The 23,092-nt window shown below is 43.7% G+C and overlaps 1 protein-coding gene across 4 annotated transcripts in view; it reads left to right on the forward strand.

Moving 5' to 3' along the window:
• palld (palladin, cytoskeletal associated protein) overlaps positions 1-23,092 on the forward strand; it is a 262,041-nt gene that overhangs the window by 144,222 nt on the left and 94,727 nt on the right. The window contains exon 1 of one of the 4 annotated variants that reach the window (XM_052019759.1): positions 7,170-7,448. The exons of the other annotated variants lie outside the window; for them this stretch is intronic. The gene's annotated coding sequence lies outside the window, so the exon portion shown is untranslated. Of the gene's footprint in view, positions 1-7,169; positions 7,449-23,092 lie in introns of those variants that run through there. 4 annotated transcript variants of the gene reach the window in all.

The following is a 23,092-nucleotide window of genomic DNA, read 5'->3' on the forward strand; positions in this document are numbered from 1 at the left end:
GTTACAGGGCCACAGAAGCGGTGGTATTGTTTCGCTGAGATTCCTTCAGTCCAAGGGCGCATGTAGTCAAAGCTATTATTTCAAAGCCCCCTTCAGTGATGTGAATGAAGGATTAGACTGGCTCTCCAGTTTAATACAGGCAGTTAAGGACTAATGGTTGCAGATGCTGAAAATCAATACTGACAACATAGAACAGAGAACAGTACAACATTGTACAGGCCATTCGGCTCATGATGTTGTGCCGATCTTGATGCCAATTTATACTAAATGTCCTCCTCCTGTGTATCATCCATTTCCCTCCATTCCCTTCATATTCATGTGTCTATCTAAAAGCCTCTTAAACGCCACCAAACTGCCTGTTTCCACTACTACCCCTGGTAACCCATTTCCAGGCACCGACCACTCTCTGCGTAAAAAAAACTTGCCCCTCACCTCGCCTTTAAATTCCCCCCTCTAATCTTAAAAGCGTGTCCTCTGGTGTTTGACATTTCTACCCTGGGGAAAAGATTCTGGCTGTCTACCCTATCTATGCCTCTCATAATTTAAAAAACCTTTATCAGGTCTCCGCTCAGCCTCGACGCTCTAGAGACAAGGACCCAAGTTTGTTCACCCTTTCCTTAAAGCTCATGCCCTCCAATCCAGGCAGCGTCCTGGTGAACCTCTTCTGCACCCTTTCCACAGTCTCCACATCCTTCCCGTAATGGGGCGACCAGAACTGCACACAATACTCCAAGTGTGGTCTGACTAAAGTTTTATACAGCTGCAGCATGAAAATGCTGGAGGCACTCGGCAGGTCAGTCATCATCTGTGAAGAGAGAAGTTGGGTTAGAGTTTCAGGGTGAAATCGCGGAGAAAGTAGGGAGAGAGTCTGGCAAGAGGGAGCAGGTGACAAATGGAATGTTGTGCATGGTAAAAGGTAGCAGTATTGGGACAGTACTGAGGGTGTTTTATTTCACATTTCCTTCTGTCTGAGAAGATGGCTGTTCATCCGTTTAAGAATATTCCTGCTCTCAGAGCACTCCCATCGGTCCCATTCCCCCACTTATTTCCCTGTAACCTGTTCTCTCTCACATGCTCATCAACTCCCTCCCCCCCCCAATTCTCCTGCCACCCAATTACACTGGGGTAAGTTATAGCGGCCAATTAACCTACCACCCAGGACATTCTTGGCATGTGGGATGAATCCAGAGCACCCAGGGAGGGAGAACATGCAAACTCCACACAGACAGCACCTGAGGTCATTATTTCATTGCTTGTGGGATCTTGCTGTGCAACATATTACTTCCTACATCGCAGTGGTGACACCACTTTTGAAATTTATGTAAAACTTATCAGGTCTTGAAAGGCATTATGTAGTATAATCTTTTGAGACATCATGTTAAGGCTTAAACATGCAAATCATTACTACTTCAATGTATGGAATGATCTGTGGGGATGGCACGCAAACAAAAGCCCTTCCACTGTACCTCGGTACATGTGACGGTAATAAACCAATTCCCAAACCAATTACTGATACAATTAGAAGGAAGTATCTTGGTGTCCACACCAACAATCACCATCGTCCACAGGATTCAGAGCACAACACAAAGAGATCTTTCAGGGCTTCAATAATGATTGCCGTGCTTGGTAAACTTTATGACGAACATCTCCTTCCTCTCCGAGGGCGATGAAGTGGATTTGTATTTTGCTTCTTTCTCTTTAAACCTATTTTTCTTTTAAGTCCTTTTTTTTCTCTTCCTTGCTTCACCTTGAACTTCTGACAGTCACCCTGTCCCACCTCCCCTTTCTTCCCCCGACCCTCCCCTCGTGGACTTGCTACACTTGGGAATTCAAACACAAAGCACCTCTTGATCCAGCCGGGCTCTGGAAGCAACCGTGTGACCCTGAGCTTCCGACGTAAAGTCACACACGGTTTAAGAGGAGATACCACGTGCAGAGGATGGGCAATGTCTTGGTGAAGCAGCCAGCATAATCAAAGACCCCATCCACCCAGGACATTCTCTCTTCTCTCCTCTTCCATCAGGTAGAAGATACAGAAGCCTGGGGGCACGTACCACCAGACTCAAGGACAGCTTCTACCCCACTGTGATAAGACTATTGAATGGTTCCCTTATACAATGAGATGGACTCTGACCTCACGATCTACCTTGTTGTGACCTTGCAACTTATTGCACTGCACTTTCTCTGTAGCTGTGACACTTTACTCTGTACTGTTATTGTTTTTACCTGTACTACATCAATGCACTCTGTACTAACTCAATGTAACTGCACTGTGTAATGAATTGACCTGTACGATCGGTTTGTAAGACAAGCTTTTCACTGTACCTCGGTACAAGTGATAATAATATACCAATACCAATTAATGCAGGCAGTTGGGATTACTATAGATAGGTATGACGGTCGGCATAGACATGGTGGGCCGAAGGGCCTGTTTCTCTGCACAACTGTAGGGTAACTCTATAACAGACAACAGCTGATGAGAAGTGTAGAAGAACAATGATATCTTGTAGTGCATGTCTTCAGGTCCCTGAAAATTGCAGTGCAGGTAGATTAGGATGTTAACAAGAGACACAGGAATGACACTCGACTTTATCAGTTGAAACATAGAACACAGAACACTACAGCACAGTCCAGGCCCTTCGGCCCACAATGTTGTGCCAACATTTTATCCTGCTCTAAGATCTATCTAACCCTTCCCTCCCACATAGCTCTCCATTTTTCTATCATTCATGTGTCTATCTCTCTTAAGTGTCCTCTTAAAACATGGCAGACAATCCTACCTTCAATGGGATGAGAAGGGATCTGGCTAGAACTTGCCCTACACATCTCCTTTAGACTTACCCCTCTCACCTTAAATGCATGTTGTTACTGTTCCTGCCTCTAAACTGGAACCAAATAATGGTTGCTACACCTGTGCCAGATCAATTGGCAATCTTTAAAATGCAGATGTTTCAGGTAAAGACTCAGTACATTCTCACAACACCAAAAGGCAGAGGAACCATGGCCAGAGCTCTTTGCATAATGAAAGGGGTAGAGTGCTGGTGAAGGGGATTAGTACAGATAGATATTCGATGGTCAGCATAGACATGGTGGGCCAAAGAGCCTGTTTCTATGTAGAAAATGGTGATAGGACATATATAAGAGTGAATAACTCCAGTGAGATCCAGGCTAAAGATAGTAAGTTGAGGGGGGGAATGATAAAGAAAAGGTGGGGTATAAAGATAGAATGGCAGTTGGCATTAATGAGAACCCAAGTGCCTTCTGTAGGCATGTATGGGGAAAGGTGGGCCAATTAAGATAATGATCTGTGCATTAAGACTAAAGGCAAAGCCAAAAGATCAAATGAGCTGAGGATAAGGCTGCTGAAATCTCTGTAGAAAGAGAGATGGTGGAGACAATGGACAGAGTGAAAATCGATAAGGAGAAGGTGTTAGTAAGGCTCAGAGATCCAGATGGGATGCATCCTTGGTTGCTGGGGGAAGGGGGTGGAGGATAGAGAAAAGCTTGCTTTATCTCCTCCCTGGATATGGGGGGGGGGGGGGGGTTACCAGAGGAACGGCAAGCGTAACACCCTTGTTCAAAAAAAGGGGCGCAAGAATGTGGCTGGCACCACAGACCAGTCACGTTAACCTCCATTATGGGCGGCTTTTAGAAACATTTATCAGGGGAAGTTTGAGTTGCTAAAAGTGAGTCAACACAGAATTGTTAAAGACAAATCATGTTTGACTAACTTGGATGTGGCAGAGAAGGCTGATGAGAGCAGTGTAGTAGATGTCATCCATTGATAAATCCCCATGTAAAAGGCTAATGTGCAATATTGAGGCTATGTGGAATTAGCAGTCATTACTACCATAGATAGGAAATTGGCGGAAAGGACGGTAAACAGAGTGTAATAGTAAATGGTTGATTTTCATATTGGACTCAGGAAGAGAGTTGGTGCGAAGACTCCTACTTTGATTCATGTTTATTAATAATTTAGACATTGGTGTGCAAAATAAGCTTTCCAAATTTTGGATAATTCGAATTGTGTGAAATAGGGAGGATACTAATCAACTGCAAAAGGACACATTTAGGCTGACAGAATGGGCAGACAAATCCCAGGTGAAATTTAATACAGAGAATTGGGACGTGATGCACCTTGGTGGAAAGAATATTGGAGAACATTATAGATAATGGCAGAGGTATAAAGGGTATGAAGGAAAACAGGATGTCTTCCAGTACTTCTGCCAATTACCTTGGATCTAGTTGCCCGTGGGAAGGACAGTAGAAATGTTTGTAAGTGTGGCTCTATTGTACATGTGAAAAATTATAAACTGGTTATAAATACCGTGTCTATGCCGAGGTGCAGTGAAAAACTTTGTTTTGCATGTCATCCATACAGATCATTTCATCACATCAATGTATTGAGGTAGTACAAGGGAAAAGCAATAACAGAATGCAGAGTACAGTGTTACAGTTACAGAGAAAGTGCAGCCCCCACAGACAATGTGCAAGGCCCTGTCGAGGGAGATTGTGAGGTCAAGAATCCATCTTATCGTACAAAAGGTCCATTCAAGAGTTTTTTAATAGTAAAGTAGAAGCTGTCATTGAGCCTGGTGGTACGTGTTTTCAGGCTTTTGTAATTATTCCACAATTTTCCAACCTGTTCTGACAAGGTTCCTTCCACCGTCAATGTGTGCAGAACAATCATTGAATGGTAGGGCAAGCATGAGAGAGAAAGCAGCCTAATGTTTGGGAAAATGGGAGTTATCAGCCTGGGGGTTAGCTCTGACACCTAACGTGCATCTCCCACTTACCCTCTTTACCCAAGGAGGTATGCATCGCGACCAAGCTCTGCACACATTGCCGAATTTGCTTTGAGATGGTAGGGGTGAGCTATCTTTAACATATCAATACAAATGAACATTAATGGCTTTTACTTTTAGAGAGTTGGGTTTTGGAAGTCAATGGTGACGCCAATTAGATGGTTCATAACAGTAAACCAAGGCACAGGCACAGAGTAGCCACAAGCTAGACTATTTGAAGACCACAACACCAACAGAGCAATGGATCTTTGCAAGGACCTGTTGCTGAGTCCGTGTTGCAGGACCATGTAACTACCATATGTAGATCTGCTGTCATTGTGGGATTTCCAGTGTTAAGGGAAATCAGAGGTAGTAACTTATGGAAGATCTGCTTTAGTAAACTTCTGTCACTTCAGGAGGAAATAGATTTGGTTAAACAGCTGCACCCATCTACACTGAGATAATACCCAGTAAAAGATGTCAGCTTAACTAGTGGTTAATGTGGCTTCACTAAACTCTTTCATCTTTTGGATCTTTACATACCGATGATGTTGTGTTGTGCCTGTACCATTTCCCTGTTCCGTAGTAGGAATGCAGAGCACCAGAACAGACCATTGTGGTTCAATTTAACTTGTTCAAAAAATGTACCAGATTATGTACATCTAACATGCAATAAATTTAAACATACCAAAACTCGCTGTCATCGTGTTGCATGTGGTTTGTGTGTGTCTTGTCGGTCTGTTTGTGTCTGTGTATGCGCCTGTCTGTCTGTCTGCTTCTCTCTCCCTCTCTAAACGAATAGTTTTTTCAAAGAGGCAATACAGACATGGTAGGCAGAATTGTACATGTGGTGCTTTATCACACTGATCTATGTCGGCAGGACCACATTACACAGTTGTTTGCCTGTATTGGAGTGGGGATATGTAGTCATGTTGTTATTGTAAATGCACTTGTAGCAATCAGATGCAAATCAAGCGAATCAAGCCAAGCCAGTTATAAACCCACTCAATCTCAGCTCCTGTGACGAGGACTCACTTGGATATTATATGGGCATGGGGAAGTGGGCGTAGAACATAGAACACTACAGCAGAGGAACAGGCCCTTTAGCCCACAATGTCTGTGAGGAAAACAATGGCAAATTAAACTAAATCCCTTCTGCCTGCATATGATCCATATCCCTCCATTCCCTGTATATTCACGTGTCTATCTGAAAGCCTCTTACATGCCACTATCATATCTCCTTCCACCACTACCCCGGGTGTCTTTAAAACTGAAGGCTAATCCTTGAAATGTAGGGAAACATTTAATACATTTTTTAAAATCCTGCTGTTTGCTTTTCCTTTGATCAGTTTTTGCTGGTTTGGTTAGTTGGTGGAGCATTGTCCCCTGAAGTCAGCAACCCTTCACGGAACCTTTGCAGGTAGTGAGGGAATGTTAGGTTGTTGGACAACACAACTCCTACCCCACACCCCTCAAGTGACCAGTACCTTAGCCAACATTCCTCCCTTGCACATTGCCAGAAAAGCACAGATTCCATAAATCTGTTACTTCATATTTCTGTATTCAGCTCCCACTAACCAGAATAACAGTGCTCCATTTACAAGTAAAATTGGATGTTGGGAATTTGGGAAGATAAGAAGTTCACAGCTATTGTACTCTGATTCAGGGGAATGAATCTGTAGGAAACTCAATGCCATCCAAGACAATGCAACCCTCTGGATTGGTGCCCCTATCTACAATCCCAAACATTCATTCCCCCCCAACAACGGCACACCTTCTCTGCATCTACAAAATGCACTGCAGTTACTGACCCAGGCTGCTCCGACAGCACCTCCCAAACCTATGACTTCTACCATCAGAAAAGGACTAGTGTAGGTGCATGGAAATCCCACCGCCTGCAGGTTCCCCTCCAAGCCACACACCAATATATCGCCCCTCTTTTCATTGTTGCTGTGCCCAGCTCCCGGAACCCCCTCCCCAACAGCCCTGTGGGAACACTTTCACCGGAGGGACTCTGGTAGTTCACAAAAGCAGCTCACTATCACCAAAGGGTGGGCAGTAAATCCTGGCCTTGCCAGCAAAGGCCACATCCTGAAAAATGAATGAAAAAGAGTACATATTTCACCATAGAACAGTACAGCTCAGGAACAGGCCCTTCGGCCCACAATGTCTGTGCTGAACACAATGCCAAATCAAACGAAATCTCTTCTGCCTGTACGATTCATATCCCTCCATTTCCTGCATATTCAGGTGTTTATATAACAGCCTCTTAAATGCCACTATCGTATCTGCTTCACCACCACACCTGGCAGCCCATTCCAGGCACCCACCACTCTCTGTGTAAAAATACTTGCCCTACACATCTCCTTTGAACTTTCCCCCTCTCACCTTAAATGCATGTCCTCTAGTACTTGACATTTCTACTCCGGGAGAAAGATTCTGATTGTTTACCTTATCCATGCCTTACATAAATTTATAAACCTCTAGCAGGTCTCCCCTCAGCCTCTACCGTTCCAGATAAAACAACCCAAGTTTGTCCAACCTCTCCTTATAACTCATACCATCCAATCCAGGCAGCATCCTGATGAACCTCTCCTGCACCTTTTCCAAAGACTCCACATCCTTCCTGTGATGGGACGACCAGAACTGCACACAATACTCCAGGTATGGCCTAATCAAAGTTTTATACGGCTGCAACATGACTTCCTTACTCTTTTACTCAAAGCGCCAACCAGTCAAGGCAAGCACAACATACATAATTCCAGCACTACATGAGCACATTGAGCACCACAAATCATAGGTGAATTTCTATGTATATGTATCTGTTCTGAAAAAGCCTAGTAAATAGATGCGTCGTTAACAGGTCCTGAAAATGTTCTTTCTCTAAGTTTTTCCCCATTTTGTTGCTGAATTGCTTAATTTATTTGGCATTTGCTCTAATGCTGTGGCCTCATTCCAAACACTTGCCTTCCCTTAATTCTGGGGATTTTGGCTTTCTGCTCTCACTGGATCACATTTCAGCAGATATCAGAAGAATGACTATTCTGTTTTCAAACTTAAGCTAAATTTAGCTGCTTCAGGATTACTGAAAAAGGTGTTTAACTGGCACCTAACCATCTATTGCGATGAGGGGATAATTCAGCATTTCCTTCTGGTTTTCTTCTTTGGATTGGAATGGACCCTTGCATGTTAGTATTTATATGACTTAGAAGGGTAGCTTTTCTCATTGTAACACCACAATTCTGGTCTGCTGTGGAGCGGCAGTTTTGGGATATGGTTGTGCATCGATGATCCCTGCAATACAGGAACGTAGAACCTCAACAGAATCACCGGGAAGGTGCTAAACACCAGTGGGAAGTCCACTGGAGGGTTTTGCTCAGTAAGAATGAAAACCTCAAGGATATGTATCCACAAATGCACTGGGTTGGGTTATGGCTGTGGGTTGCTACAGCAGATTGTTTGTTGTTTCAGATGGGACATGGCTAAAGGGATTTTGGAGATATTGGGAAGGGTGTTAAAGAGCTGAAAGAAGCCAGTGTTCATATTCCAGTAGCTGCCCTCACCAATTTTTATCGGATGCATCGCGGCTTGGTGTGGCAACTGTTCTGCTTGTGACCACAAGAAACTGCAGAGAGTTGTGGACACAGCCCAGCGCATCATGGACACCATCCTCCCCTCCATGGACTCTGTTGGTAAAGTAGCCAGCATAATCAAAGACCCCACCCACTCCAGACATTCTCTCTTCTCCCTCCTCCCATCGGGCAGAAGATACAAAAGCCTGATAACACGTACCACCAGACTCAAGGACAGTTTCTATCCCATGTTTATAAGACTATTGAACAGTCCCCTAGTATGATAAGATGGACTCTTGACCTCATAATCTACCTCATTATGGCCTCGCACCTTATTGTCTGCCTGCACTGCACTTTCTCTGTAACTGTGACACTTTATTCTGCATTCTGTTATTGTTTTCCCTTGTACTACCTCAATGCACTGATGTATTGTAACAATGTGTATGGATGGCATGCAAAACAAAGTTTTTCACTGTACCATGATATAGTAATAAGCCAATTTACCAAAGACAAAATGAGAATAAGCAAGATACCACAAGGATTCCTGCCATCAAACTTGGGGAAGCGGATTGGGGAGGCTGGAAACACAAGAGACTGCAGATGTTGGAATCTGGAGCAAAGAACAATCTTCTGCAGGTCGAGCAGCATCTGTTGAATTGTCAACATATCAGGTTGAGACCCTACATCAGGACTGGCGAGGTTGATGGATTCACCAATTGTTTTTGCAGGGACTGAAGAAGATGGCTTCATTTTTACACAAAGTATGAATGCACAAGAAATTTGTTTGTACTGCTTAGAGACACAGCATTAGCCACGGAACATTGACAGTCCCCTGAGGTGGTAAGACCAGCAGACAGGGTTTTATTCAACAAGAAAATAGTGCAACGTTCTCAGACTGGGCCCATACAAACTATCAGTAAGGCACTGAAGGCTTTTAGTTTTGAATTGGTCAAATACCTGGCATTACCTTCTGCACAGTAAACCAATGGAACGTAGGAACAGTAGGCGTCTCTTGTACCATTCAACCCTTAAAAATAAGGGGTTGTCCATTTAAAACAGAGATGAAGCAATTTTTTTTCATAGGGTTCTGAGTCTTTGGAACTCCCTTCCTCAGAATGGCAGAGGTAAAGCCTTTGTATATGTTTAAGGCAGAGGTAGATTTTTGACATGCAGAACAGAGGAAAGTTACTGAGGGTAGATGCGAATGCAGATTTGAGCTTACAGTCAGATCACCCATGATCGTATTGAAGGGAGAGCAGGCTCCAGCTCCCAGTTCATTAGAACATAGAACAGTACAGCACAGAAACAGGCCCTTCAGCCCACAATGTTGTACCAAACTAATTAAGCTCATGACACCTTATCCCTTCTGCCTGCACGTGGTCCATATCCCTCCATTCTCTGCACATCTAAGAGCCTATCTAAAGCCTTTTAAACACCCCCTATCATATCTCCCTCCACCATCACCCCTGGAAGCACATTCCAGGCACCCACCACTCTCTGTAAAAGAAAAAACAAAAAACTTGCCCTGCACATCTCCTTTGAACATTCCCACTCTCACCTTAAATGCATGCCCTCTAGTATTAGACATTTAGTTATGTCTATATGTCTGAACATACATGGTTATCCCAACTCTATCCACCTGTCTCAGTTCACCAACCCATGTCTAACAATTTTTTTGTCAATCTTTGTCGCCGTACTTTTAATTGAACTCCTCAGCCCTAAGCCCTCAAGAGTTTTCAGGGAGTTCTAGATTTCCTACAACCCAATAGAGGACACAGGCTTCCAACAAATATGATAGAGGTGTTTAAGAGGCTCTTAGATAAGCACATGAATGTGTAGAGAGTGGAGGGACATGGGACATTGTGTAGGCAGAAGGGATTCGTTTAGTTAGGAGTTTAATTACCAGTTTAGTTAGTTCAGCACAACATCGTGGGCTGAAGGGCCTGTTCCTGTGCTGTACTGTCCTATGTAATCCTTTGTACATCTGTCGTCCTTCACGTCGCCTCACTCTCCCCTCTCCATCGTTAGTCCTGATGCAGGGTTTCGATCCGAAGCGTCGATAATTCCCTTCCCCCTCAACAGATGCTGCTCAACCCACCAAATTCCTCCAGCAGATTGTTTGTTGCTCTGATATAAAGCCTGAATGACTCGGTTCCAATTATAAGTCCATTTTCTGGATTCGCCCCTTGGTGTCTGACACAAAACTTGAACCGACATCTTAAAGGAAGGAACAGAAGCTGAGGACCTGGAACTCAAAATAGCCAGTATATTTGCTGAGGCCACTGTTATGTGTTACTGAAATCCTAATGCCTGCATTGGCGTGTGCATATGTTTATCTTTGAGACAGTGTTGACATTAATAGAAGATGTGTAGCAACATTTCATTTGAACCGCAATGCCAGATGTTTCTTTAGTTTTTGCCTATCATTCCCGTAAGTGCAGCTGTGACACCCAGAAACAATGCAAGCCGGGTTAAGGGAGAAAATCGAAATGATCCAGGATGGAAATTCATCTGTGATCACATGCACTAATTGCCCATGTTAGCAACTGTTCCCCTCTTACAAAATCTCTTTCTATTGATTTCATGTGTGGTATTTCAGTCATGGAGTACAGAGTATGTACAATTCTGTTTGGCACATTCAGAGAGTGACCAAAGAAAAATTTCTTGTTTTAAATAAAGGATCCCTCTATAGTTGGGAGTGGCATGTGTTGTAAATATCTGCCTGAGGGCATGGTGGAAGCAAATTCCATATTGCCTTTCAGAAGGAGTTTAAAAAGATGAATAAAACTGGCAGATCTCTGTCTCCAAGGAAAGGAGCAGGACAATGGAACTAACTGGGAAGCAAAAACTACAGACTCTGAAATAACAGAAAATGTAGAAATACCCAGCAGGCCAGGCAGCATCTGTGGAGAGAGAAGCAGAGCCAAAACAAGGGCCTTCTTTCTTTTTCAATCTTTTTATTAGTTTTCAAATTAATACAGATTAATATATCAATGTTTATACACGTAATACAAAGAGATCAGGAGAACAATCATGACATGGATAATCATAAAGAACAATAGAGTATAAAAAAAAGTCTGTAGATCCAATGATCTGTTAGTGAATGAATATAAGAGAAAAAGATTTATTATAAAATATAAAAAAGAAAAAAAAACCAAAACAATAAGAAAAATTATAAACAATGTATCAAACCAAACTAAGCTAAAAAAAATTCAAAAAAAACCAAAAAAAAACTGGACTAAAATTTCTCAATAGCAATATTATGTCATCAACTCCGTTCCTCTAAATTGAGACGTTATTATAAGGGGATCTATATCATGTGAAAATATTGAATAAATGGTCTCCAAACTTCCTCAAATTTAAGCGAAGGATCAACAGTACCACTCCTAATTTTTTCCAGGTTTAAACATGATATAGTTTGAGAGAACCATTGAAAAGTAGTAGAGGGTATTGGATCCTTCCATTTAAGCAAAATGGATCATTTGGCCATTAATGTACCAAAGGCAATCATACGGTTAGCGGAAGCAGATAGATGGCCAGATAACAGGGGCCTTCTGACTTAGAACATAGAACAGTACAGCACAGGACCAGGCAATGTTGTGTCTAACTAATTAACCTAGTAGTTAAATGCATAACTAAACTACTCCCTTCTACCTACACTATGTCCATGTCCCTAAATTGTCTGCATATTCATGTGTCTATCTAAGAGCCTCTTAAATGCCTCTGTTGTATCTGCTTCCACCACCACCCCTGGCAGCGCGTTCCAGGCACTCACCACTCTCTGTGGGGAAAAAAAACTTGCCCCGCACATCTCCTTTGAACTTTCCCCCCTCTCACCTTAAATGCATGCCCACTACTATTAGACATTTCAACCCTGGGAAGAAGATACCGGCTGTCTACTGTATCTATGCCTCTCATAATCTTATAAACCTCTATCACTTGCATGGCAGTGTTTCCAACAAAGCAAAGCTGAGGACTTGTATTTCAAGATAGACAGTACATTTCTGATGACTGAAATTGCGATGCTGCCACAGGCTGGTGCACACGTTAATCTTTTCAATTTCCAACTAATTGAAAAGCTCTTTCAAGGAACTGTCATGGTGAATAGCCCCATTTGGTGACTCTCAGTATGCTTCAATGTATTCTACTCATCTCCTTGAGGAGATCCCAGTATGACAATCCTAACTTATATAGATGGAGCTAATTTAAATCTGTACCAAACTGCCTACTCAAGCCATAACTGGTCATAAATGTGATGAGTTGAAAAATACCATTTTTGTGCAAATTCTAATCTCTTCGCTGGAATTATGAAGACATCTTTCTTCTTCTTTATCATCCCAGTTTTTGTTCACTTTGTCTTAGTATCTGTTTATCCAGCACCTTTGTTTTCACCATTCCATTCTTTTGAAAGGCAGCACCAATTCAATTATTTTCTAAGACAGTAGCTGCTGGAATCTGGAGCAAAAACAAACTTCTGGTGGAACCCTAGGTCAAGTGGCATCTGTGTGTGTGTGTGGGGGGGGGGGGGAAGGAATTGTTGATGTTTCAGGTCGAGACCTAATTTGTTTTTGTATTTTCTGAGTGACTTTTTCCTCAACCTTTCAAGGGAATAATGAACATTCAATTCTTTGTCTGTCCCACTTAATGTCAGCATGCGATATAGTGCCATTTTGGGCTCAATACAGATGTGGTAGCAAAGTGGTTAGGTTATTCGATGAGCAGCCAGAATTCTGGATCATCGATCTAGAATCCTGAGTTCAAATCCCACCACAAGCAGCTGGGGAATTTAAATTCAAGTCATTAAATAAATCTGGAATCAAAAGCAGATCTCAGTAACAGCAGACATGAAAATACTGGATTGCAGGAAAGCTCTAAGACACAAGAGATTGCAGATGCTGGAATCTGGAGCAACACATAAAACGCTGGACGAACTCAGCAGGTCAGGCAGCATCTGTGGAGGGAAATGGACAGTCGGTATTTCGGATCAAGACCCTTCATCTAGACTTGAAGGGTCTCGACCCAAAATGTCAAACCTTGTGCCCACCCCGCCTCCCCTCTTTTGTCCACCTATCACTGCTCTGCTTTGCCCTCCTATTTATTGGGCTTCCCCTTTTCCTATCTTCCATCCTGAAGAAGGGTCCTGACCCGAAACGTCGACCGCCTGCTTTTCTCCACTGATGCTGCCTGGCCTGCTGAGTTCCTCCAGCATGACTGTGTTTTTCGTCTAGATTCCAGCATCTGCAGTCCTTTGCTTCTCTGTTCCTCCAGCGTTTTGTGTGTTGCTGCAGGAAAATCCCTTCTGATTCACTGATGTCCTTCGGGGAGGAGAATCTGCCATCCTTACCCAGTCTGTGTCTGTGTCCAACAATGTGTTTGACACTTACCTGCTGCCTCAGTTTGGGGACAACTGGGGAGGGACCACAAATGGTGTCCTTGCCTGTAATGTTCACGTCCAATGGATGAATAAATAAGACAAGATGGATGTATAGTGGGCTTCCTTCTACACATCCAAGACGGGCTAATAGGTTAACTGGTTACTGTAACTTGTGCTGAAGCATAGAACTGTACAGCAGAGGAAGAGGCCCTTCAGCCCACGATGTCTGTGCCGACCATGATGCCAATCTAAACTAATCCCATCAGTCTGGACAAGGTCCATATCCCTCCATTCCTTGCCTGTTCATGTGTCTATCCAAATGGTTCTTAAATGTTGTTGTTGTACTTGTTTCTACCGCTTCCCCAGCAGCCCGTTCCGAGCACCTACAACTCCGAGTGCAAAATAAAAGCTTGTCTTGTAAATCTCCTTTAAATGTTCCCCCTCCTTGCCTTTTTAAAGCTATGCTTTTTAGTCTTTGACATTTCCATCTGGGGTAAAAGACTCTGGCCATTTACCCTGGCCATGCCTCTCGTCATTTTATATACCTCTATCAGGTGAAATGGCAAAATAATCAAAGAGGAATTGATGGGCGTGTGAGACAGAATGTGTTGCAGGGTTATGCAGAAATAAGGAGAAGGGGAAATGGGATTGATGGAATTGCTCTGGGAATCAGTGTGAACTCAATGGACTGAATGGCCTGTCTGTGTTGTAATGAGCAGTGTGTGCATGGTGTGTGTGTATGTGTATTGGTATTGGTATTGGTTTATTATTGTCACTTGTACCGAGGTACAGTGAAAAACTTGTCTTGCATACCGATCGTACAGGTCAATTCATTACACAGTGCAGTTACATTGGGTTAGTGCAGAGTGCAGAGAGGTAGTACAGAGTGCATTGAGGTAGTACAGGTAAAAACAATAACAGTACAGAGTAAAGTGTCACTGTTATACAGGTAAAAACAATAACAGTACAGAGTAAAGTGTCACAGCTACAGAGAAAGTGTAGTCTTATCACAGTGGGGTAGAAGCTGTCCTTAAGTCTGGTGGTACGTGCCCTCAGGCTCTTGTATCTTCTACCCGATGTATTGTGTGTTTGAGCACAGGGGTGACTGTGAGGGGAGTTGGGCTGCAGTAATGTTTTCCAGCAAGCTCTGGAATCCCTTCAGCTGTTGCCTCTGCCCAACCTGGGGCTCTGCAGCACAGTTCAAGCACTGCTGTGCTCAGAGCTGCTCTGCCCCTTTATTTTAATGCCACTGCCTGTCAGCGTCTGGTAGCTGCCCGTAAATTCCTGAGGTAATTAGAGAACAACTGGAGCAGTCTGAGGATTTCAATGGAGCACTGTGTTGATTAAACACCACCTTCTCTAACTGATGGGGCGATCTCGCTTTGGTTCAATACCATCTTGTGAACCGAGCAAATGGGGATTTTTATTTTTAAAGAAAGTCTTGACGTGGTTGCTGTTCATTGTATTGAATCTTTTCCTTTCAGGAACAATGCAGATGCCCTGAATGTTCTTGGTCATGGTCAGCATTCCTTAGCAAAGCACTACTTTTCTTACAGGATGTAGTCATCACTGGCAAGGCTTAATTGCCTTTGAGAAGCCAGTGGTGAGTCACCTTCTTTAGCCATTGTAGTCCTTCGAGTGAAAATGCTCCCACAGTGTCATTAAGTGGTGAGCTCCAGGATTTAGATCCAGTAACAATGAAGGGCCAACGATATATTTCCAAACCTCGATGGTGTGTGACTTGAAGGGAAACCCGCAGGTGGTAGTCAACAGGCCAGGCAGCATCCGTGGAGAAAAGCAGGCAGGTCAACGTTTCGGGTCAGGACCCTTCTTCAGGACTGAAGAAAGGAAAAGGGGAAGCCCGATATATAGGAGGGAAAAGCAGAGCAGTGACAGGTGGACAAAAGAGGGGAGGCGGGGTGGGCACAGGGTGGTGATAGGTAGATGCAGGTAAGAGGCAGGTGCGGGGGAGGTGGGGAGAGCAGATCCACAGGGGGATGGGGCAGGGCTGTGGGTCTGCTGATCTGCTGGTATTGGTATTTAATTGTATTAAATGAATTATGAAATGAAAATGGTATTAAATCTATTGAATGTTGTTGAAGCTGCGCTCACCTAGCCAAGGGAAAGGTGGTATCTCGTAACTCCTGCTGCAGATAGAGCAAAGAATTTTCATTTCTCTCAAGGACATTTGTCCAGGAACTTGACGCCATAATGCTTTTGAAATAATAGGAAATATCACATTCGTATAGAATCTTTCTCAACCTCTGAAAATCCCTGAGGTTTATAACAAGTGAAGTGACCTCAGTGTTGTAACATAGAAGAACATGACAGTCAGTTGCTGCACATAGCAAGATCCCATGAACAGCTGTATGGCAATAACCAGATCATTGCTTTCTGGAGAGGTCGGTCGAGGGGGTAAACAGTGGCCAAAACACAAGGGAGAGTTTCCCCATGGGATCTTTGAGATCCACCTCCGAGGGTTGACAGGTTTAACCTTCTGTCAGAAAGACAACATCTCCGAACACACAGCAATAGTCAACTCTTCATGAAGTAAATTTTTTTTTAATTAAGCTTTTTTAACGTGCTTACTTCCAAGGAGCAAAAGGGAATAATGGTCAAAGTTGGTGATAGTTGCTTTGTTCACTGATATATATCCCCTGTTCCAATGCTTTTCCAGTTGTTTACTGGGTCAGTACTGGTGCCTCAAAGTCTGCTTCCTGCAATAACGTTTCATGTTCTCGGTCTGCAAACTATCAGCTGCCATCTTTAAACCAAAAATATATAAACTCACTGCTCCTGAACAAGAAGCCTTAACCATCTGCTTACAGAATCTAAAATAAGATGAGCCACACATTTAGAACATGTTTGATAACCGATGGAATCTTTCTGTCTTTTCCCAGAAGTTGCCATTTCAATAAATTCAAGTCTTCAGAAGGGATTTAATATCAGCTTCAATGATTAATGATAGACATGGGGATAAAATGAAATGTTTGGCTGATGAAGTTTACTCTCCAAATTGTAACAGCACATAAGGAATAAGATAACACTACTTTGCAACTTCAATCCTCTGCCCCAGATGTGCTCTCAGGCTTCCCCCAACCCCGCCCCCCCCCACCACACACACACAGACACACTGACCACACACACACTTTGACAACACAAATGTACACATTGACACACAAACACAAATGTAGACTTTGAACACATACAAAACATATATGCACACACATGCACACTTTGACCACACACACACACACACACACACACAAAACATACACACACATGGATTCCCTGCACTCAGAAATGTGGCTTCACTTGCATGAGAAGTTACTTTAATCGCCCTCTGTGCGTGCGGAACCTGTAAAGGTTTGGACACAGTGGGGTGGAGACAGAGGTCTTGCTCGCTGGCTTCAGTTGCTGATCTTGGCTGACTGCAGTTTAAAGTCAGCAGGCACCCAACCCAGGCTGCCTTGGGTCTTTTTAAATAGGAATGGCCGGGCCCAACTATAGTATTAACATGAGGCCTAAGTGTGGGGTTGGCAAAACTCCAGGAATGAGTCTCTAGCAGTGAGCTGTTACTCCCCTGGACACTGCTCCAAGCAACTCCATGGTAAAGTCAATTTTTCAAATAAAAATATGCATTTTCATCAATTTATTTATTAAAAGAAATAATGGGAATGGAGCCAAAGGCAGGTTGACTGACGGCCTGGGATGATTGGCTGTATCATGCGATAAGGAAATGGGCCATACAGAGCTGGACATGCTGCATATAAACTTAAGGAATGGAAGCAGGAAGAGGCCATTCAGCCCCTCCTGTCCATCATCATCACAACCCTTCGGCCCATCATGCCCATTGCAGCTGTTGAGTATCCATTTTCTAGCTCTTGGCTCAAAGCCATTCAATAAGTTTGTGACTGATCACTTAGCTCAGCATCTCATTTGTCCGCTGACCTGATTGTGGGAGCAACCATTCTCCCCCCCCCGCCTGCAAACCTCTGGGGCAGGTCAAAGCCCAGCAAAGGACCTGTGTCTCCCCTGAGCTCCATCAGTGTAACTCCACCCTCTCTCGTTCCTGGTTTCCTTCACCTGAAACAATCCCTCTCCCACCCAACTTGGCATGGAACCTTAAAACAACAGCAGTGCAATGATGTCCACATCACTTAGTGATGTTGACCCAGGCATAAGTATTGGGCAGGATTCTAAGGAAACTCCGGATGAAGGGTTTCAACCCGAAATGTCAACTGTCCATTTCCCTCCATAGATGCTGCCTGACCTGCTGAGTTCCTCCAGTGTTTTGGTTGTTGTTGCAGAAGGTTAATTGGGATTGGTCCTGGATTCTATTTATCCTAAAATCAGGTTTAAAATCCAAAATGACCAAACCCTATTAAGTATGAAAATAAGACCATGTACCAAAATCTGATTCCTAGGTTGGGGTGGATGGTCGTGTGAGGAGAGATTAAGGAGACCAGAGTTTATAAGATTGGGAGGTGATCATGGGGTTTGATGGATAGATGTTAAGATATTTGGTCTGGCAGGAGTGTCCAGAACAATGGTTTGAAATAAGAGGATGTCCATTCAGGACTGAGGTGAGAAGAAATTTTTTCACCCAGAGGCTGGTAAGTGTTTGGAATTCGGCACCCAGGAGAGCTGTAGATGCTCATTCTCTGAGCATGTCCTAGATAGAGATGGATAGGTACAAGGGAATCAATTGATATCAGGTTAATGCAGGAAAGTGGCATTGAGCTAAAACATCAGCCATCATCTTACTGGATGGTAGAACAGGTATGAGGGGCTGAATGGCCCACTTCCATTTATTATGTAGACTTTTGCTGGTTTTGCCATGTACTATATCTGAACAGGTGATTTAGTGTCAATAGTACACTCACAGAGACAAGCCATCTGGTCCATGCTGATATACATGCTCAACAGAAACCTCTTCCCACTCCCAACACCAAATCCTTCGATTCCATACTCTGTTGTCCTATCTTGTAACAGTATCTATATTTTACCTCAATTGGCAAGACAGACTTAAATTTATACACAGTAACTGGAAGGGGAAAAGAACTGCAGATGCTGGAAACCTGAAATAAAGACAGTACGTGCTGGGGATGCTCAGCAGGTCATTCAGCATCTGCAGCGAGAGAAACAGAGTTAACGTTTCAGATCAGTAAAGTTGTAAAGAAAGGTCATCGACGTGAAACGTTAACTCTGTTCCTCTCTCCGTGGATGCAGCCTGATTTATCCTCATCATTCTCTGTTCTATATGCTGCCTTTCACAACCTCAGTGCGTCCAAAGAGGCCACCAAAGTACATTTTTGTTCATGCTACCACGCCATCCTTGGGCTTATCATTCCTATCCAAGAGCTCCACAAGCTTTTAAAATAAAGTCCTCACCCAAAACAGTTGGTTTCTGAGTTTGGGTAATCTTTTATTCCCCATGATCATATTTTAAATTCCCATCAAGCACTTACAACCTTCTGGGATGCATAACATGCACTTTGAAGAAGCAAATCGCATTCCATTATTAGTTCCCAAATTCTCGGAATTGCTTTATGCAGCATTTGGTTGTCATGAGGTTATAGAACATAGAACATTCCAGCACAGTACAGGCCCTTCGGCCCACGATGTTGTGCCAACATTTTATCCTGCTCTCAGATCTATCTAACCCTTCCCTCCCACATAGCCCTCCATTCTTCTATCATTCATGTGTCTATCTAAGAGTCTCTTAAATGCCCCTAATGTATCTTCCTCCACCACCTCTGCAGGCAGTGTGTTCCACGCACCCACCAGTCTCTGCGTAAAAAATGTTCCTCTGACATCCCCCTTATACCTTCCTCCAATCACCTTAAAATTATGCCCCCTCATGTTTGCCATGTTCACCCTGGGAAAAAGTCTCTGACTGTCCACTCAGTCTATGCCTCTTATCAACTAGAAGGAACCTGCATTTGCCAGATTTCCACATTCCGATGTGGTCTGCTCAAGAAAATATTTGCTCAATCAAAATGGAAGCCAATGTAATGGAGTGTTTTTAACATGGTAAAACAACCCACCAAGGAAGCATCATCCAACAAATTGGAGGGCAGCATTGTGATTACATTGCTGAACAAGTAATCCTGCTGCAATCTGGACCTGTATTCCTTTTAAAACTGTGCCATCTCTCCTTCTTAATGCCACATTTCTCATCATTGTTTCATCTGTTACCCATCTTCTATATCTTCTATATCTTCTTGACGTCTATTACTATCCTCTTCATGCCCTCCAGGTTTTGCATCATCTGCAGATTCAGCAATTGTTCCCCGTTCACTCAAGTGCAAATTAATATATATTAAGAAAAGCAGTTGTCTCAGATCGACCCCTGAGAAGGTTTACTGTGCAAATCCCTCATCCAAAGCAGCGGAAATGATAGAGACACAAGAGACTGCAGATGCTGGAATCTGGAGCAACAAACAACACACTGGAGGAACTCAATGGGTCAGGCAGCCTCTGTGGGGGGAAACAGTCAGTCGATGTTTCAGGTTAAAACTCTTCATGAACCGAAACATTGACTGACCATTTCCCTCCTCCGGATCTGCCTGACCCACTGAGTTCCTCCAGCATCAGTTTGTTACACCAGAAAAGACATAGGGAGGTTTTAAAGGAGGAGAGAGAAGTCAAGGAAACTCTCAGTTAGGGGAAGGAATTAGAAGGTTTAGTCCAGACAACTAAAGCTAGGAAGGACAGAAGAAACCGCTGAAGTGGAAGAGTGCAGAGCTGGTGTGGAGAGATCTCGGGGAGTTGTAAGGCACAAAGGTGGCAGAGATTTGAAATGTTTGAAAGCAAGCGTGAGAATTTTCAAACCCAGATACTTACACAGAGACCAATGTAGGTCAGTAAGACCAGGGCTGATGGGTGATCGGGACTTATTGTGGGTGAGGATTCGGGCAGTTGAGCTTAGGGTAACAATTGGGTGACCAGTTGGAGAAGGAGTGGGATGGTCAAGCCTAGAGATTATCAAATAACAGCTGAGGGTTTCAGCAGCTGATGAGCAGGCATACAGAAGGAAGTGGGCAATATCAGGGAGTCAGAAGTAGAGTGACCCTGGTGATAGATGTTTGGCTGGAAGGTCAAAAAGGAACGCTGGGTTTGTGAACAGTTAGGGAGAGTGATAGAATTTATGCGGGAGACCAGCATCAGTACCAGACCATTAACATGTTAAGGCTTCCGATCTTTTGAATTGATGAATGTGCATCCATTTCAAAAGAAAATGTCTGGCAAAATCGACAACAATGGGAGAGTTGTATGGAGGGAGCAGATGTGGGACCTGCAAAACCTCAAAGATCACAGCCAAATAACAAGTCTGGAAATGGCATAACATCAGACCCAGGAGAATATTGTCCAACCAAGAAATCAAGGCAGAAATGATGATTATTCCATTCTTGGGTGAAAGTTTTGCTTATCCAAATGTCTGTAACATGGACTGGACATTTTACAACCAGCTCTGTACTCAGAACTTCCAGCGTTATGGTTCAAAGAGTAGTATTGGTAAAATAGCAACAAACAGAGAGTAGTATGGTAAAATTATGCAATCCATTGGATAATTGTGTTTGCAAACAAGGATGCTGCATTGTGACAGTCCTGTCGCCAAATCCCCCAGTATCAACATCCTGGAAGTTGACATTGGCCAAAAGCTTAACGGGTCTAGCTACGTAGCAGGGGTATAATGGCAGGCGAGAAGCTGTGTTTGCTACACAGAGTTACTAACCTGACTTCCAAAACCTTTCCACCATCTACAAGATGCAAGTCAGGAGTGTGACAATTTTCTGATCCATATTGAATGACTCCAGGGTGCTGGGTATCAGCAATAATTATGTTATTGAGTATCAAAGGGAGGTGGTTATATTCACATGTGTTATATATATGGACAGAAACCTGTTAAGACTTCTCTCCAATCTCTTCTCAATCATCTTTGGTCCAAGGGAAAAAACCCAGCTTCTCCAACCTCCCCCATACCTCAGAACGAAAGGGAGTTGCATTTAGATAGCACCTTTTGTGTTCTGAAGGTCTTGCAGTTCAGGTAGGTATGGTATGGATACTTAACATGCCTGGGGATAAAGTGCCAACTCCTAACAGCATTCCGAGGAAAAGTGCTTCTCCTCTGGTGAAACTCATTGGCTGCAACAATAAAGGAAAGGATGAGGGAAATGCCAGTCAGCTCAACGTGACCTCAATGGGGGAGTGCAGTCCCATACACAAGAGCTTGGAAGGGAAGAATTTAGTTACCATCGGAGTGTGACTGGGCTGCCAACAGCAGGGTGCAGATAAATCAAATCCAATGTGTGATGCAGTGCATCTCAAGAGCAAACTTGAAAATTAATCTTGCTACAGTTTACTAATCTCTGGGATATTAGAACAAAACTAGAGAAGGTGGGCTTGTTTAGAGCAGGGATGGTTAAAAAGAGACAACAAAAACCATGAAGGGTCTTGATAGAGAAGATTGGGAGGACATCTCCAATGACAGGAGGTTTGGTAACCAGATGACAATTGGCCTAGAACCAGAGAAGAGGTGTCATGGAGGCATAGAGTCATACAGCACGGAAACAGGCCCTTCGGCTCAACTGGTCCATGCTGACCAAGATGCCCATCTAAGCCAGTCCCATTTTCCTGCATTTGGCCCATATCCCTCTGAACCTTTCCTATCCATGTACCTGTCTAAGTACCTTTTAAATGTTGTTAATGTACCTGCCTCAACCACTTCCTTTATTTAAACTCTAAAAACTTTATTTATACAGCACAGTAACAGGACCTTCTCGCCCAACAAGCCCGTGCCTCCCAATTACACCCATGTTAACCTACTAGCCCATACGTCTTTAGAATGTGGGAGGAAACCAGAGCACCTGGAGGAAACCCACACAGTCCCTTCTTCGGGACTAAAGATAGGAAAGGGGGAAGCCCAATATATAGGAGGGAAAAGCAGAGCAGTGATAGGTGGACAAAAGAGGGGAGGCGGGGTGGGCACAGGGAGGTGATAGGTAGATGCAGGTAAGAGATAGTGAGGCAGGTGCGGGTGAGGAGGGGAGAGCAGATCCACCAGGGGATGGGTCAAAGGTAAGGAGAGAAAGGAAAAAAAGGGGCTAAAAAAGGGAAGCAGAGAAGAAACTTGGTGGGGAGGACGTGGGGAAGGCGGGTGGGGATTACCTAAAGTGGGAGAATTCAATGTTCATGCTGTTCAGCTGCAAGGTTCCAAGACGGAAAATGAGGTGCCGTTCCTGCGGTTTGCGCTCGGAATTCTCCTGGCAGTGGAGGAGGCCGAGGACTGACATATCAGTGATAGTGTGGGAGGGGAAGTTGAAGTGATTGGCAACGGGGAGACGCAGATCGCGGTC

The sequence above is a fragment of the Pristis pectinata genome, chromosome 7 (genome assembly GCF_009764475.1).
Source record: "Pristis pectinata isolate sPriPec2 chromosome 7, sPriPec2.1.pri, whole genome shotgun sequence".
NCBI classification, from domain to species: domain Eukaryota; kingdom Metazoa; phylum Chordata; class Chondrichthyes; order Rhinopristiformes; family Pristidae; genus Pristis; species Pristis pectinata.